This window comes from Ambystoma mexicanum, chromosome 1p (assembly GCF_040938575.1).
Source record: "Ambystoma mexicanum isolate Mex_15411 chromosome 1p, UKY_AmexF1_1, whole genome shotgun sequence".
In the NCBI taxonomy this organism is placed as follows: Eukaryota; Metazoa; Chordata; class Amphibia; order Caudata; family Ambystomatidae; genus Ambystoma; species Ambystoma mexicanum.
In genome coordinates this window covers 488,369,466-488,386,022 of record NC_090921.1, presented here as the reverse complement: position 1 = coordinate 488,386,022, position 16,557 = coordinate 488,369,466, and the positions used below count along the sequence as shown (strand labels likewise).

General features: G+C 41.4%; 1 protein-coding gene across 1 annotated transcript in view; it reads right to left on the bottom strand.

Annotated features, from left to right (window-relative positions):
* Positions 1 to 16,557, bottom strand: part of PTPRS (protein tyrosine phosphatase receptor type S) — a 671,876-nt gene that overhangs the window by 473,286 nt on the left and 182,033 nt on the right. The gene's annotated exons all lie outside the window — the stretch shown is intronic.

Sequence of the window (16,557 nt, the reverse complement as noted above, 5' to 3'; positions counted from 1 at the left end):
GGCTGAAAGACGCTGAAGAAACAGTTTTCATACAAGGAGCATGTATGTGTCCCCTTAACCAATGCCTCCCCACAATAGGTTTTATTATTCGCCACGTAGGATGACATCATAGCTGACGTATATTAAGGTATAAAGTCTTTGTGTAATGGAAAATTAACTAAGAGTGAGCTGCAATTCGTATGGTCACCAGATGTCCTTACTTTATTTGAGCTGACAATAAAGTAGTACTTTGCCATATCTTTGAGTCTGTCCGGTTATTTGGGTCTGAGATCATTTAATATGGTAATTCCATTCTGCGCCTGAGATACGCCCAAAGGTGTAAGTGCGGATGGTTCAAGATTCAGTTACCTGGGTCCAGATCTAGACTCACCAACAATTGACGACTTTCACCATTAGCCAGAAGCGAACAGAGCTTCCTGTGGAGAGCGGCAAATATAACACATGTGGAAAGAATCGGTCAGCAGGTGACCCTTTGAAGAAATTCTTGTCCGCTCCCCGCAGGTGCCCCACTGACTAATGGTGAACTAATCGATTGGGGAAGAGTCAATGCAGAGTGACTCGAGCTGAGCAACGGTTCTATGTAGAGAGTTGAAAGTGGCAAATAAAGGGGATGGGCTATAGTATAAGTGTAAATATATAGTAACAGGATTTGTATTTAAAGGGACAGAGAGATACCTTCATTCCTGGTTCCAAGGTTGGTGGAAGAACATGCATTAAACTCTAAGCAGAGTATGAGATAGCGATTTCCGAGGCAAGCACCTATAAGAAGAATGTGTGTTAAACTCCAAAATGGGGTAAATATTGAGATGAGATAGATTTACTAAGAGAACAGTAAAGGAAGGTGATCACAGAAAAAGAAAGCTGCACATTTATTTGGGGTTAAATATGTCAGTGAAAAAACTTTGTGTATAAACTAAGAAATGTAAAATGATAGTCATTAAATGAATCGATTATCAGGTTTTAAGATCAAGCGATTGACGTCAATCAGAGAAGGATAAAAGTTGAGAAAAAATAATAAATTAAATAAAGTTTCTTGAAGTGGCAATAATAGAACAACAGGACAGCAAGAATCGATATAAGTATAAATGAAGAAAAAACGAGAAGCGATATTGTAGGGACTTTAAAATTGTCTAAAATATTGGTCTTTTTTGATTTAGGGCAGCGATTGATAGTGTTCGCCCAAATTGATCTTTGTGTTGCGAGAAATTAAAGAACCTGGTAATTATTGGCAAAAATCGACCTGTCATAATGGGGGACACTCTCCTTTTACATCTATACAGGATACTACCAAGATATACACCATAAAATAAGGAAATATCACGTTGAATGGGTAAAGGGCACGACTAATAAAACATTTATGCCTTGGTCTCAAGAAGGCTCATTATCAAAAACAGTACTACGACACATGACAACATATTTGCATGCTACGTATACAGGCAAGAAGCTGCACACAAGGTTTGCTTTAGAACTATAGAAGATATGTCAAAGTAAGAAAGAAGACCCGCCCGAGAAGGAGTGGATACTCAATCAGCATAAAGAGGAGGACGTAATGCCCTCAGCTCCTCTTTCCCGTCCTAAAAAAAGATAAAGCGATGGAAGATAAACAGGGAATTTATCCTCCAAAGGAATTAAAGGCAGCTGCAAGGTTTGTTAATCCCACATGCGCACATCCTGCTTATAATAGTGAAGACAGCATGGAAGAAAGTAAGAATAAGGAACATAAATATGCGTCCACACGTGATGAAGAAAGAGGTAGACAGATAGAAATAGAAGAGGAAGTTAACAGACAAAACGAGGGGAAGGGCAGAGCCAAGGAATCATAGTGTAAAACGAATGGATGGGAGGAAAGATATTACTCAAGTTAGACACAAAGGGTATCAATGGTGTTAAAGAGAGGGAAGAAAGAGAAGAATGGGAAAAGAGAAGAAGTGAAATGAATGAAAGAGGTATGAGGAACAAAAGAAAGAGATAGAAAGGATAGAGGAGAAGAAATACAGTGAAATAGAAGCCCAAACAATGAAAGAATGTAGGATGCAAAGAAGGCGAGAGGAACAATAGAAAAGGGAGATGAAGAGAAGGGAAGAAGAAATGAGAAGGAGCAGGGAACAAAAAGATGACATAATAGATGTTCTTGTCAACAGATGCATAGTGCCAGTTGAAGTGCGAGAACAGTGTGGAGAAGAGAGAGGGTAACAACAGCCTCATACGGAGTATTAGGGAATACCAAAAAATTCAGGCATGGGCTGATGACCAAGAGGCAGAAATTACAGGGAAAAGTATACAGGATTTATATAGGCAAATGAGAGATAAGGGTGGTTACAAAAGCAAAGGGAATATTGAAGGATCTCTATTAGAAGGAACAAGAAGTAGATTGGATGAGATTATGACAGATGAGCATAGAGCACTGTCCTTGAGTGGGTTAGACCTTGAAGAAGACAAGAGGCCGGATAGTGATACAAGTTGGGGGATAATGATGTCAGATGAAGAAAGGGAGAAAAATGAAAAAGCACAGAGAGAGAATGCGTGCGTTTTTTTGATACAGCCGAGCATGGAAAAATGGGTAAAATGGTCAGACTTAGAAGATCTTAAGGAGAAAACAACAGAACCGACATCATATTCTGAACGGCCATTGGCACAATCGCACAATGCAGGGGATATATCACTGCCATATGTGAGCAGGTTAGGATCACTGCCAGGATGAAGACAGATGGACAAAACTAACCCCACCTGGAGAATGAGAAGTGTAGGTGGGTATGATTATGGGTGAAAGTATACACAATTCCTATTATTAGAAAAAGGCGGGGCGACCACAATATATACCATGGCCACAAATGGATAAAAACCATTTGAATTGTAAATTGCCTAGTCTGACTTCGGGTGCAGGAAAATGGATTAATGAGTTAGAAAGAATGATAGCGGGAATTACGTTAGCAGTGGGTGATGTACAAGGCCTACTAGCAGCCATTTTAGGAGAGAGAGCTGATGACATTTGGAGACAAGCAGGGTATGCAAGGGTAACAGCACAAAACACGACACATGACGAAGTGCCATTTAAAAATTGCAGAGCAGATGTATGGAAAGCTGTTAGAGTACAGTACCCTGACACATGAGACATGGGTGCAATAATGACAAAGAAAATGGGTGAGGATGAAGATCCTGTTGCCTTTAATCAAGAGATTCAGGAACATCGGCGAATTGAGACAAGAGAACCGTGGGAGAAAACAGTGGCATTATTTTTTCATATTTTATGTCAGGGGCTGCCCGAGCCAGTAAAACAGCAGATGAATGGAGGTGAAACCATGGCCAAAAATACAGTTGACTATTGCATATCATTGTTGACTGTTGCAAGAGAAGAACAAGAAGAGAGCTGAGGGTAGAAAGCAGGAGGAAGTGAAGTTAGTTCAGAAATAATTGTCAAAACCTGCTATAGAGGGAACAGTATTGACAAGTGGTGAAGGTGTGGTAACACAAGGGACACAGCCAGGCCAGTCAAGAAACATAGGGTATCCTACAGATCAAGGTGGATATCATTTTTTGGCTAAGTGGCAGAGGAAATGGGCCTAGAGGTGGGCGAGGGGGATTTCAAAACTCCAAAAGAGGAGGAGGTTTTAGTGGAGGACAGCTGCAGCAATGTTGGAATTGTGAGAGAATAGGACACATAGCCAAAACGTTAAGAAGTAGAGGGGGCATGCAGCAGAAATGGCAGGCTCCAAGAGCGGGAGGGGCTATTCTCCACAGTATAATACAGAACTGAAGGAGTATTATGTCCAAGACAACACACAAAATCCGACACATGCGCCTAAAATACAACAAGCACAGCGAAGCCCAGCACAAGTGAAAATACCACAAGGGGCATCTACAGCAAGTGTCTATACAAACATTGCAAGTACAGACCCTGCAAGCAATGGCACCACAATGGAATATGAATTTAAGGGTCTCACAAGAATCCACGCCCAGGATAGGGAGTGTGACCATGGTAGGAGGAAATCCTTTCATGGGAACTGGGATGAATTTATACCCACAATAGTACAGCCCACGGAGTGACCTGATGTGTTCAGTACTATCTGTTACACTGGACACCCAAGAGGAACCAAGGGTCTCAGTAACGATAGGAGGCAAGTGATTTTTCTTTCCTGTAGACACTGAAGTGACTCATTCCTGTGCTTGAGAGGGAACATACCCAATGTCTGGCATTGCCATGAATGCACAGGGATTCTCTGGGGCTGCAAGTGTAGTTCCTTTCACTGATGAGGTACCAATTTCTATAGAAGAACATGATGTGTCTATGCCACTATTGTTTTCTCGTCAGACACCAGTTAACATATAGGGACGTGATCTAATGACAAAACTAAACATGAAATTATCTTTTACTGATAAAGGTACTGTGTGCTCCACTCCAGGAATACATCCCCTGAATGTAAGAGAGTTCATACTGGCATTTGCAGGCCAAAAAGCATTACGTGGGGTGCCCCTAGACCCAGAAGTATTTTTGTATGGAGTAACTGCTTTGTTAACATGGCTCCCCAGAATAGTAAGTAAAATATTGAGAATACCTGATGAATTTTTGTTTAGACCAGAAATACATATGGATGGAGAAGGTGGACAGGTAATTCCCATAGAGTTGGAAGGAGCAGCAGTAAGAGAAGAAAGGGCAGTCGTTCATGGAACAGATGATGAGGGAAGAGGATGGAGAGCAGTGATAGCTCTTGGTGAAGGATATAGATTGATAGACTTGACAGATCAGGAGGTGTTCAAAGATGATTATTTAGATGATTAATTAGTAAATTTTATAAGTCTCACTTATTGGATTAAAATAGAGAATAGGGAAATACCACAGAGAATGGCATTAGTAAAGAAGAAACCATAATTATTTCAGGAAGACTTCGAAAAGGTATCTTCCGGACTAGCAGACCTTATGATGTAGGACTACTGAGTGGAGCAGGAGCAATTAAAATGGAGCTTACGTTTGGAGCTATCTTGCCACGAGCAAAACAGTACCCCATGTCTAGGGAAGTAGATGAAGGCATATTTGAAACCATTTCTACTTTAATGCAGAAGGCATATTGGTGCCATCAGAATCTCCATGTAACTCGGCTGTGTATCCTGTAAAGAAATAGAGGTGTCTTGGAGATTTATTCAGGATCTTTGCCCTCTTAATAAAATTATCGAAGCAGAATTTCCTCTAGTTCCAAATCCAGCTACGATATTATGCAATGTTCCAGCCATAGCTAAATATACATTATATTGATTGATTTAAAAAACAGGTTCTTCTCAATTCCTCTTCATGAGGACTCACAGGATTTGACCACATTTCTGTATAGAAACCAGCACCTAAAACATACTAGACTTCCTCAGGGGTACCGTGAGTCCCCCTCAATCTTTAATAGGGTCCTGCAGATGGAATGTACAGCTTGAGAGTGCAATAATTCAGTACGTTGATGATATATTGGTGTGCAGTGAGACAGAAGAAAGATGCAGACAAGACTCAGCACAACTCATGACTATACTAGCATAGAAGGGTTATAAGGTAGACAAGGAGAAGCTACAATATTATTAGGAAGAAATCCTGTACATAGGACAGTTAATCTCTCAAGAAGGAACAAAAGTAACACCTGAGAGAGCAGAGGCAATTCAGAAGGCTCCTGAACCAGAGACAATATGGTAAATGCACCAATTTCTAGGCCCATGTAATTACTTTAGGGCCTGAGTTTTTGATTACAGTGCATATATTCAACCACTTTTATATGGACTCACGGAAGCACAGGTTAGCAAGAACAAGATAACATGGACAGAGGAAATGACCAATGGGTTTGAAGATTTTAAAAGGGCAATTTCCACAGCCCAATTGCTAGGAATCCCAGATTATATTGAATAGTTTTATTTGTTTTCACATTCAAATGGAGAGGTAATGACAGCAGTCCTTACACAGAAAACGACTTTAGGACACAGACACAAACTATAAGCTTACTACAGCAGGATTTTAGACCTAGTAATGAAAGGGAATTACCCTTGAAAACAAGCTTCAGCTGCTGATGCTTTTTCATTTGAAAAGGCTAAAAGTATTTCAATTGGGTGCTCAATGACATTATTTGTCGAGCACACCCTATTTGCCATTTTAGAGAAACCTAAAAATAAATTGACTACACAAAGAGCATCAAAAAATGAGGTAATCATTTCAAATCCAGTGATTCAAATGGTCAGATGTAGAATAGTGAATCCTGCGACATTTCTAGCGGAGTAGGTATGAAAAGAGGTTTATGTACATGACTGCACAAAGTATACTGAATTTTATGATGATATTCTCCATGTTCAAGAAAATTCCTTCAGAAGAGGGTAAGTTCTCTTTATTGATGGTTCCTAAAATTGATCAAACGACTGGTGAAAGGCATACTGGGATGGCAGAAGTGAAGCTAAAAATGAATGATGAATTTGAGGTAGTGACAAGTGCGAGATTGCTTCGCATTGTTCAGCACAGGCTGCAGAATTTGTAGCGCTGATCGCCGCACTCCAGATATATTAGGATGAGGAAGTGACAGTGTACTTTGACTCTGCCTATGTGACTTCAACCCTACACGCAGGATTGTCACTTTGAAAAAGGAGGGGTTTCCTCTGTGCAGACGGCTCACCAGTGAAACATGTACCGCTATTGGATAAGCAAATTTGATTTCTTGTGGTAATGAAGCCACAGACATTGAAGCCACAAGGGCAGCATATTTCCCAAACATTTCTGATTTTGAAGTAGAAAGTGTTGAGCAATTGTCAGGTCAGTGCATGATGATGAAGGAAGGATTCAATGTGTTGTCTATTGTACAGTTAATTGATGAGGGAAGAGGATGGAGATCAGTGATAGCTCTTGGTGAAGGACAAGGTTGAGCCCCACAGGAAGAACAGGATTTGTGGAAAAAACATTGGTGTTCTTTATCCCCCACTGAGGCTAGACAAGATAGTACTGGAAATCCAGTTATGCCTCTAGCATTATTGAAGGTGGCGCTGGAGCAGCTTCACTATGCCGCGCACACAAGAGAGAGTCCTGCTGCCACGATTGCAGAAGACTGGTTCTCACCAAATTTATTAGAACATGTGGCACAGCTTATTGTGTACTGTATTGTATGCCAGCCATTCACAGCAGGATACACCTTAAAGACAGTGAGAGGAGAAAACCTTAAGGCCTAATGGTCCTTTCCTGCTTTTATATATAGATTATGTGGATATGTTACAAGTATGCAACGAATACAGGTACATGTTAGTAGTAGTTTGTCCCTTTTACAGATGGATCGAGGCAGGTCCATGAATGCACCCCAATGCCACATGCACTCCCAAGTTCCTTGTGCATGAGGGGTTTCCTAGGAGGAGTGTGTGTGAAGTCATGCAGTCTGATAATGGCCCGCATTTGGTAAATGAGTTGTTTGAGCAAATAGTTCTTCTATTAGGTATAAAACATACATTCTCGTCTGCTTATCACCCACAGGCCAATGTTATCTTTGAGGGAAAAACACACTTCTTAAAGAAAGAATAGCTAAGTTAAAAATGACTCTGAAAAAGGGGCGGCTGGCACTTGCTTTGTTTGCATTAGGAAACCAGCCTGGTTCAGATCACCACCTGACTCCCCATAAATCGGTGACTGGACGTTGCATGAGAATACCCCATGCTCCTCCCACTCCAAAATAAACTGAGGCCCACAGTGTAGCAAAGGCTTTAGGTGATCAGATGCATGATTACTTAACAAATATGACCGCTAGAGTTTCTTTTATTTCTGAACAGATCAAACATGGGAGGGAAGGGTTGAAGAAGATTGATTGAAGAAGACAGCCAAACCAGTGATCTCAGAAAATTGTTAAAACAGCCTAGTTTGTACCCAGGGGACCAGGTGCTAGCACAAGGTTTTGTGCTCACTTGGAATAAACCCCCCTTTGAAGGACCATACTGTTACACCGACAGCAGTTAAATAAAAAAAACAGAAGAGCCCAGCTGCATCTGAATGACATAAAGCTAGACAAAGGAGAGACCCCTGCCCCTCCAAAGACTGATGACAGTGAAGCACGAGAAGAAGTTCCACTGATGATAACAAGATTGGCTACCAAGGGCAAAACCAAAGACTTATCAGAATAAAGAATATTTCTGACGTTTTAAGCCATTCCCAAGTTCGAAGGGATGTGAACGTTGCAGTAATTCCAGAACAATCTAAGCTAGGAAAAAGGAACCATGTGCCAAGAAACAAAGCATAAAAACATACACACACAACATTTCATGTTACCCATAATTGTAACATTGCACACATTTCTGTATGCTGTTTTTACCTATATTCTTTGGCCTTACCTAGCTTTAGTGAGACGACACGTGGATGCTGTTACATTTCTTGAGAATCCTAAAAACAGCCCTATCATTTTCAGAATGATTATTGCCAATATTCTGCAATTATTGTTGCAAAAAGGAATAATTCATAAAGGTGATCTAAGCATATATATTGAGAAAAAAGAGAATGCAAATGTTTCAGAGTACAAGAAATACCATGCCAGTGAGAAGACCAATACGTTCATTTGGATTGATGCTTATATTGTCATTTTGTACAATTATCTGTCTTTTCTTCCTCATTTTTACAGCCTTTCGAGAATTGATCCTTAATAATACAGATGAAATAGTAAGTGAGGATACTTATATGGTTATCCCTAGAAAAGGTACAGACAATGTTTTCCCTAGTGTTTCTGAACAAATTGTTCGAGCAAAGAGAGATGCTGGAGAAGATAATGAGGATATAAACTCATATCCTGATAATTCTGCCCATGTAAAGAATAATATGTGGTATCAGCACATGAAGGATGTGGGGAGAACGTCAGAGGAAAGCTGCTATGTGTGTTCTCTTATCCCTTACACCATGAACGCAGCCAGAATATTAATTGCAAGATAAATACCTTTACATGAAGCAAAGTGTTTCAGCCTTTCAGCAGCTTGCACGACAAGAGGACAATTCGAAGGAAAATAGGCAACCCTAGCGAGGAGGTAAAGAAAGACATTCCCATATACAGATGAATATATAAAAATGCAGAAGATGGAGAAAGATCCAGCCTGGGTGAGCCGAATGCTCTTGTATGTAAACAGTGGCAAGACTAGGGACCAGATAAGGATGGTCGGACAGAAAATATTGAATTGTGCAGCCAATTGTGAAGTGCTAGGATTGCCAGGATGTTCGGAAATACCTCAGATGTTGATATATGGATGAGTGGAAATCAGCACAGGATGGGAAGATGGAATGCTAGCTTGCAGTGAATATTTATTGATGAAAGCACCAATGCAGATTGTGCAAATAGAGATTGACCAATGTTTGAAATCATGGGCCAAGTATGCAAAATTATTGACATGGGTCAAGGATGAAGCAGGGCCTGTAGCCATATTACCAATGCAGAATGCCACAATATGTTTCCGAAATAGAGGACTGACTAAAGTTGGAGAAAATAAAGAATGTAACCAGATAATTGATGTCCCAGGAATGAATGGAGAAACTGCTGTGCTGATGGACCCCTATTGGGCCTGTGGATAGAAAGCTTATATGCAGCGGTCCAAGAATTGGGGAGGAATATGCTCTATAGTAATCATATATGTTCCTGCGTTGGCAATTCCGCAAAGGGATTTTCAGAAGGAAAGGTTTCTGAAAATGGATGCACACCAGAGAAAGAAGAGGTCACTTACCCTCCTTCGGCTGAAAAGAGAGAGCTTTTTCTCAGAAAAATCGATAAAAGCCTATGATAATATTCAAGATGAGTATAAACTATTTGGCAAAACGGCAATGATTATTGCATCCATATTTATTCCAGGACTCCAGACTGAAGTGAATGCTGTAAGGAACTCATGGTGGCAACAGTACAGACACACACAAGTGATCACAGTTAAATGGTGCTCATTAAACTGCACATGCGGGTTGGAAAAACATCTAATCTAAAGCTAAATCTAAGATAGAAATAATAATAAGACAGGCCTAGTGGCGTCTTGCCAAATAAAAGGGCCTATAGTAAGAAACACCTATTGTCAATTCTTATGCTAAATAAACAAAGATAGGATTCACAGGATAGAAAGAAGTGTTCACAAATAATAAGTCAGGATGCAGTAGTCAGTGTCTCCCTTCCCCACGTTTTGATCATGGGACAAGGCGGGACTCTGGAGCACAGCACACGCTCGAGCTTTCCCCGCACGCGACTACAGTTCCGCTCTCGGCTATTAGGGCCTTCAGTGGTGAAGTCTCTTTTCTACAAAAAGTCTCTTGACTCCGAGGACCTGATGTGTTCCAAAATAATAAACAAAAGTTCCTTTCTAGTGTTTTGTTAAAGTAGACGTGGAGTTCGCGAACGAAAGAATAAGCAGAGGGATGTGGAGAAGAATGATTGGGAATATTCGGGTAAGAAACTGAAAAACAGGGATTCTGGGAGTTGTGGTTCTCGAATACAGAGGGGTGTGGGTTCCTAGGGGATTTGTTATATATTTGTTATACTTCTCAAACTGTTTGCCTCCCTCATTCGGGTTCACTATGGATTTTAACACAATCTCATCTGTGACATTGACAAATATTAATGTCTTTTTAAACAGTTCACTGCAGACATCCCTCTGCTGGGTTAACTCTTGTCAACACACTATTTATCAGGACTTTCGGCTTCGCCCCCTCTTTATCAGTATCCCTCCGTCGGGTTCACTCTTGCCAACTTTGTCAATCACACAATTCCTTGAACAGTTCTTTATGATGCAGGATTCACTTCCCCTAGCTTCACGATCATCTGCCGGTCAAAGACTTTCGACTGTACATAGGATTTTACTAGACCCCTGTATGACCACTTTGACCCCTTTCTCGCCTTTCCTAAGGCCTTCTGGTTACGGCAGTTTCAACAGTAAGGTAATCGCCCAGAGTTTCCAGAGTTAGCACCCACGCGGTGCCTGAATCCTCTGTAGCTGGTGTTCCCGTCTCATATTAACAGTCCTTTTTACTTTCTTCAATTAGCAGTTTGTTACTTTTGTTCAACACAGTTTGGTTTCTTATCAGCTCTCCCCTAGACTCACCGGCTGTGATGAACCACTTAACTTTTCTTGTCTCTGGAGTCAAGGGTGGTACCCGGGTGGCAAATGTCTTTCGCCGGCTTGGTTATCAGTGGAGGAGACCCTGTGTACCTTTGACACCTGCTGCAACACACATAGGCTATTGTTCGTGGTCTTATGTTTCCTTTCACAGGCCTGGGCCGGAAAGGGCATGGTTGCTTCTCTCCTTGTCACCCTCTTAGTTTGCACCCTCCTTCTTCTAATCTTGAACTGCTGTGCTGAGTTAGCTCTCTCGTCGTGCGGTCTGCCTTGCTTGTAATGTGATCTCATGCTCCAACTTTTATTCCTCTAGGGAAGGGAAAGTGCTGTCAGGTGTATGTGATTCTGGTCAATTGTCTGACTTTGCCTGACCCTTGTGGTGGGACATGTCAGGTAAACAGCACTGTGGCTACTCCGTCAGTTTTTATGTGTAAAAGACTCCAATCAAGCAGTCCCACTAAGTCAGTGCCTTGTCTGGGATTGCTCAAGGGAAGCCCTTATTTATATATTTTTATGTCCAGTTCGTGTACTCTGGATGACAACCCTTATATAACACCCCTCTCTTAGAATCCCCCTGACCCCACTGAGCCAAGAAGTACGTTTGTTTTGCAAATTTAAAAGGTTTATTTGAGAATTAAACTATATATATATATATATATATATATATATATATATATATATATATATATATATATATATATATCACACTTTTATAATAAATTAATAATTGATATCACACTTGTGAATATGAGCGGTAATCAGCAATAGGTAATCCTACAATAGCACAGTTCTGGTGACTTATGACTAGGAACAGGGGAATAAGGTATCAGAGAATGCTTTATGGTTTCAAGGAGATGCAAAGATGAATAAAAGCAGTATAGAAATAAACTTGATATGATTTCAGCAAAAGATAATGTGATCACTTTTTCTTTGACAATTCACTCCCCCTCATGCAATGTAAGGAGATGGAAGTAACACACACAATTCTCAAGAATACACACAAATGCAATACAAAGTTCCAGTTCCCCCCAGCAAGCTTAGAGGAAAACAGGTATGATTTTAAACACAGGCAAAATCCTTTTAAATGTGGTATGCAATGAGGTGAAAAATATGCTAAAATGATTTTAATTCCCTCTAGAGGTTCAGGATGGGTGACAGCTACTTTGTATTAGTTCAGGATCACTTTAGCAATGCTCTATGAATGATTGTCAGGTTGCAAACGAATTTCAGCAAAGGAAAGCAAGACACCGCTATTTTGACAAGTGAAGAAATTGAGCCAAATCGCAAATGGCGGCAATTTTTCCGTGTGCGTTGAGCGCGATTACGGAGAAACAATAAGGAGTAGCAAGACGGTTTTAGGCTCGTTGGAAAGCTTAGAATCTTAGCTGCTAGGACAAAAGGTTCCCGAGAAACGGCCGATTTTGTGAAGGTAGATTCTCAAAATAAAAGTAAAGCTCAGAATGACAGATGACAATTTTTCAGCTTTGAATCAAAAGGAAGGGACACAATTTCTATGATGCAGTTCTCAATAGGTTAAAATAGTTTGAATTAGATTATTTTAAACTAAGAGATTGGTTTTGCACAGTCCTGGCTGAGTACTCACACTATATGTTGGACAGGAATGCGACTTTGTCACGGATCGGGTCAAGATTGGCTGCGGTTCTCTGGTACTGGTTCTGCGCACAGCGATCTGGGTCAGCTCTCAGCACTGCACAGCGATCTGGTCTGGGTCTGGTCTTTCTGGATAATTCTGCCTTCTGGGTCTCTGGTTCTGGCAAAGGTTCTTGGCAAAAATTCAAACAGCTCGCCCGGCTGTTGAATAGTTTGAAAATGATTTGGAGGCCTGCTGAAAAAGGATTCAGCTTGTGGATTCAGGCCTCTCTGCTACAAGTTCTGGAGTTAATTTCTGGTCTCTGGAGATTGATGGATTTGAAGTCTGAAGTCTGGATGTGAAGTTGTCTGTCAAAATGCTCCGCAGAAAGTGAAAAAGAAAAGTCCCTGTCTGGCTTCCAGTGGCTCTTTTTATGTGTTTTGAAAATGGGTGGGTCAGCTAATTCTGCATGCCCAACCCTCTCAAGATTTGATAGGCTAAAGGATTCTTTGGTCCCTGATTTGAGAAAGGATAGTGTGTCAGAGTGATGTCAGCCATTTACAATCTATTGAAGAAACACCCCTTTGCTTTTACCTTAGAAATCATTTTTCATAACTACACATATTTCCCAGATACACAGTTGTTTGACATTACATGTACATATTACAGATTACTTAAGGTACATTCTGGCCCAACTCTGATCTTCCTGGGGGCTTGCATTCAAAAATGACAACTTATTTTCATTTTTAGTTGATTTACCAATATCGGACGTTTACCAAAAATGGCACACATGTACACCGCCTTTCTACCCATATTCCTGTAAATTTTCATTTTTCTAGCGTGAACCCCGTGTCTGCAATCTCCATAATTCATGGGGTTTTGCCTCAGAACATCGTACAGAATTGAGTTTAGACTCAAATTGTAGGTACAAATTCCATTTTAAGGATCTCCAAATTGTACATTCCTGTCATCTGGTTACAATTAGTTATCAGTGTTTTTATAAAACATATATTTGCCTTCAATTCAATTCACTTCAGTGTTTGGGTCCGCCCCCAGAAACTTGGGAGTCAGGGATCACATGTCTCTTCTGCCAGGCAGAGCTCTGTTTACAGTCCACACCCACGTTAACATACCCCATTCAATTGTAAGAGTCTATTGTGTCGGCTGAGGTCAGCAGGCCAAGGGGCCACTCTGCATTTGGTTAGCATGTCCATGTGATCTCCTGGCTTCTTGTGTGTAGTTCTGAGGTGAGAAGGTTTCTCAGCCTCTTGCAATGTTAATTGAATCAGCCTGTCTTCAGGGAACAGCAGGTGTTTAAATTTTCAATTAACCAAAAAGGCTTTGAAGTTTCCAGCTGTCTCAGGAGGCTGGCAACTCCTGAAGTACAGTTCTACTGTCAGAGTTTAGACCGCTAGCGCCGGCTTGTGTCCAAAGCTGGTACTGCAACCATTTTTTTAGGAGTTGTCTTGAATTTGACAGGAGGATTTTGCTTGACAGCTCTAATCCTTGCTGCCATTGTTTTGATGGCATCCTTACTGTAGAGTGGGGATGTGGAACCCCCCTCAGAAAGGTTGAATCTTTAGAGTGGTCTTGTGCCCCTGATTTTAGCAACTTGTTGACAACAATTAAAAATGGATTTTGAACACATTGAAATGGACATTTTGAGCTTGCACTTCAGAGAAACAGCAGTGATTTCAAGGTGCTTTTGATCTAACAGGCACTGCTATTTTTCCTTTCGCACCACCTTTCAGCCCTGGCGCTTCCGGTCCATCACGCTTGCACTGGTGGGTGGCAGGTTAGGCGACCATTTTGGTGTGCGCAAAACTGCGCGGTTCTCCTGGTTCTGGGATAGAATGATGGGCGGTGACAGCTCAATCCCCACATCTACTCAATCTATTGATTTAGTTTTGTTCTGGGATAGAATGATGGGCGGCGACAGCTCATCCCCACATCTACCCAGTCTATTGATTTAGTTTTGTTCTGGGATAGAATGATGAGCAGCGACAGCTCATCCCCACATCTTTCCAGTCTATTGATTCAGTTTTGTTCTGGGATAGAATGATGGGCAGCGACAGCTCATCCCCACATCTACCCAGTCTATTGATTCCGTTTTTGTTGTCGCCTAATAATTCAACATGGGTCAAAACCCTTGACATATGGTATGGGAAATTGTTTGTGTCGGAAAAGGGGCGTTGTAGAGTTTCCAAGTATCCTACATGGTAGGATGGGGAAAAGGTGTTATAAGGAATTATAGCCCTCATACCAGGGGGTTTAGTGGACTGAGATGGGTGAGATCGGTAGGGTTCATAAAACAAACACAAATGATCAGGACTATTAACATGAAAGGAAAAGGGGGGATTGTGGGAACGAAAGTGTTTTGTTAAACTAGACTGGGAGTTAAGGAAAGAATAAGCAGAGGAATGTGGAGAAGAATGATTGGGAATATATTCTGAAAAACAGGGATTCTGGGAGTTGTGGTTCTTGAGTGCAACAGGGTGTGGATTCCGAGGGGATTTGTTATATATGGAGGGGTTGTTTTTGTATTTGGGCAAGAGAGAAGTGATGAGAGGAAGGGAGGCAGATGTGGTACAGCCTACAAAAGCTTCAGGGACTCCATCCTCCTCACCTTCCTCTTCGGTATAATACTGCATCTCACCTGGGTCATTTCCTGGAGCACAACCCTGGGTCCCCTCATCCGGGTGATGCCTATTTCGTCCCCAGCATTGGGATCTAACCATGTCAACCCTTCCTTGACCACCTGAATAAGGGATTCGCGAGGTCCGATTGGGAGAATACCGCCAGGTTTCTCACAATGGCAAGTGGTTACAAATCACCAGATTGCAGCTGCCTCAAACAATCAACACAACTATAAACGGATTCAATGCAATTCAAGATGAATGAAGGGCCATTCGATTGATCACCTTCCAGAACAGGTATGTCTTGGATTTGATTACAGCAATTAAAGGAGGCGTTTGTACCAAGATCGGGCCCTCTTGCTGTTACTTACATACCTGCCCCTGATGGAGAAAATGGAACCCTGACAGAGGCAATAATGACTTTGTCAAACCTACACATGAAAATGGAAGAAGAAGTAGTTGAGACTGAAGGAGATGACTGGTTCCCATCCCTGTTTTCATGGATTCGGAACTGATGGCGAATACCTACAAGCTACTAGGAGCAATACTAGTGTTGGTGATGCTGGTATTCTGTATTGTGAGAATCACTGTTGGGCAGTGTCAGGAGACAGCAATTAAATCTATTGGGATGAAGATAATGATTGACATGAATGCTGAAACTGGTGAACGCATGCAAAATGAGGGCACTACCCTGGAAAATATAAAGGGACGTCCGATGGTACTCCGAGAACAAAGGTCTACTACCCTAAAGATCATAAGAAATATATGGGACATTGGGTATTTTGTCAACCATTTGGGGAGTGCTGCTATATGAGTTGGACTGTGGATGAACACATAACAAATGCAGGTCACCTGAGAGGGGTGACCAAGATATGGATCCCAAAGAAACCACAGAATGAAGAGAAAATTGAGGAGGTGGTCGAGGACTCTACCAGAGGGGGAATGTAGAGAATTAGATGATGTCATCTCTAGTGCCTGCCCCCTCACCTCTGTCATACTGGAAGAATAGCAGGACGACTCTGTGCATGGCACCAAGTATTATCCCAATACCGCATTGAAAATATGAAAGATGTTATACACTCAGACAACCGTATTGAATGTACCTTCGGAGTGATGTGGTGGAAGGATGCCGCCATACACCATTGGACAATGAAGAGCTGGAAATGAAGTTAAACCAGAGGAAAGTGACGTAATGAAGGGAAGATACTAGTACATACTGAAATGATATGCAAATACTTAAAGAATGATAATGTAACTGAAGAAGTAAGAGAAACA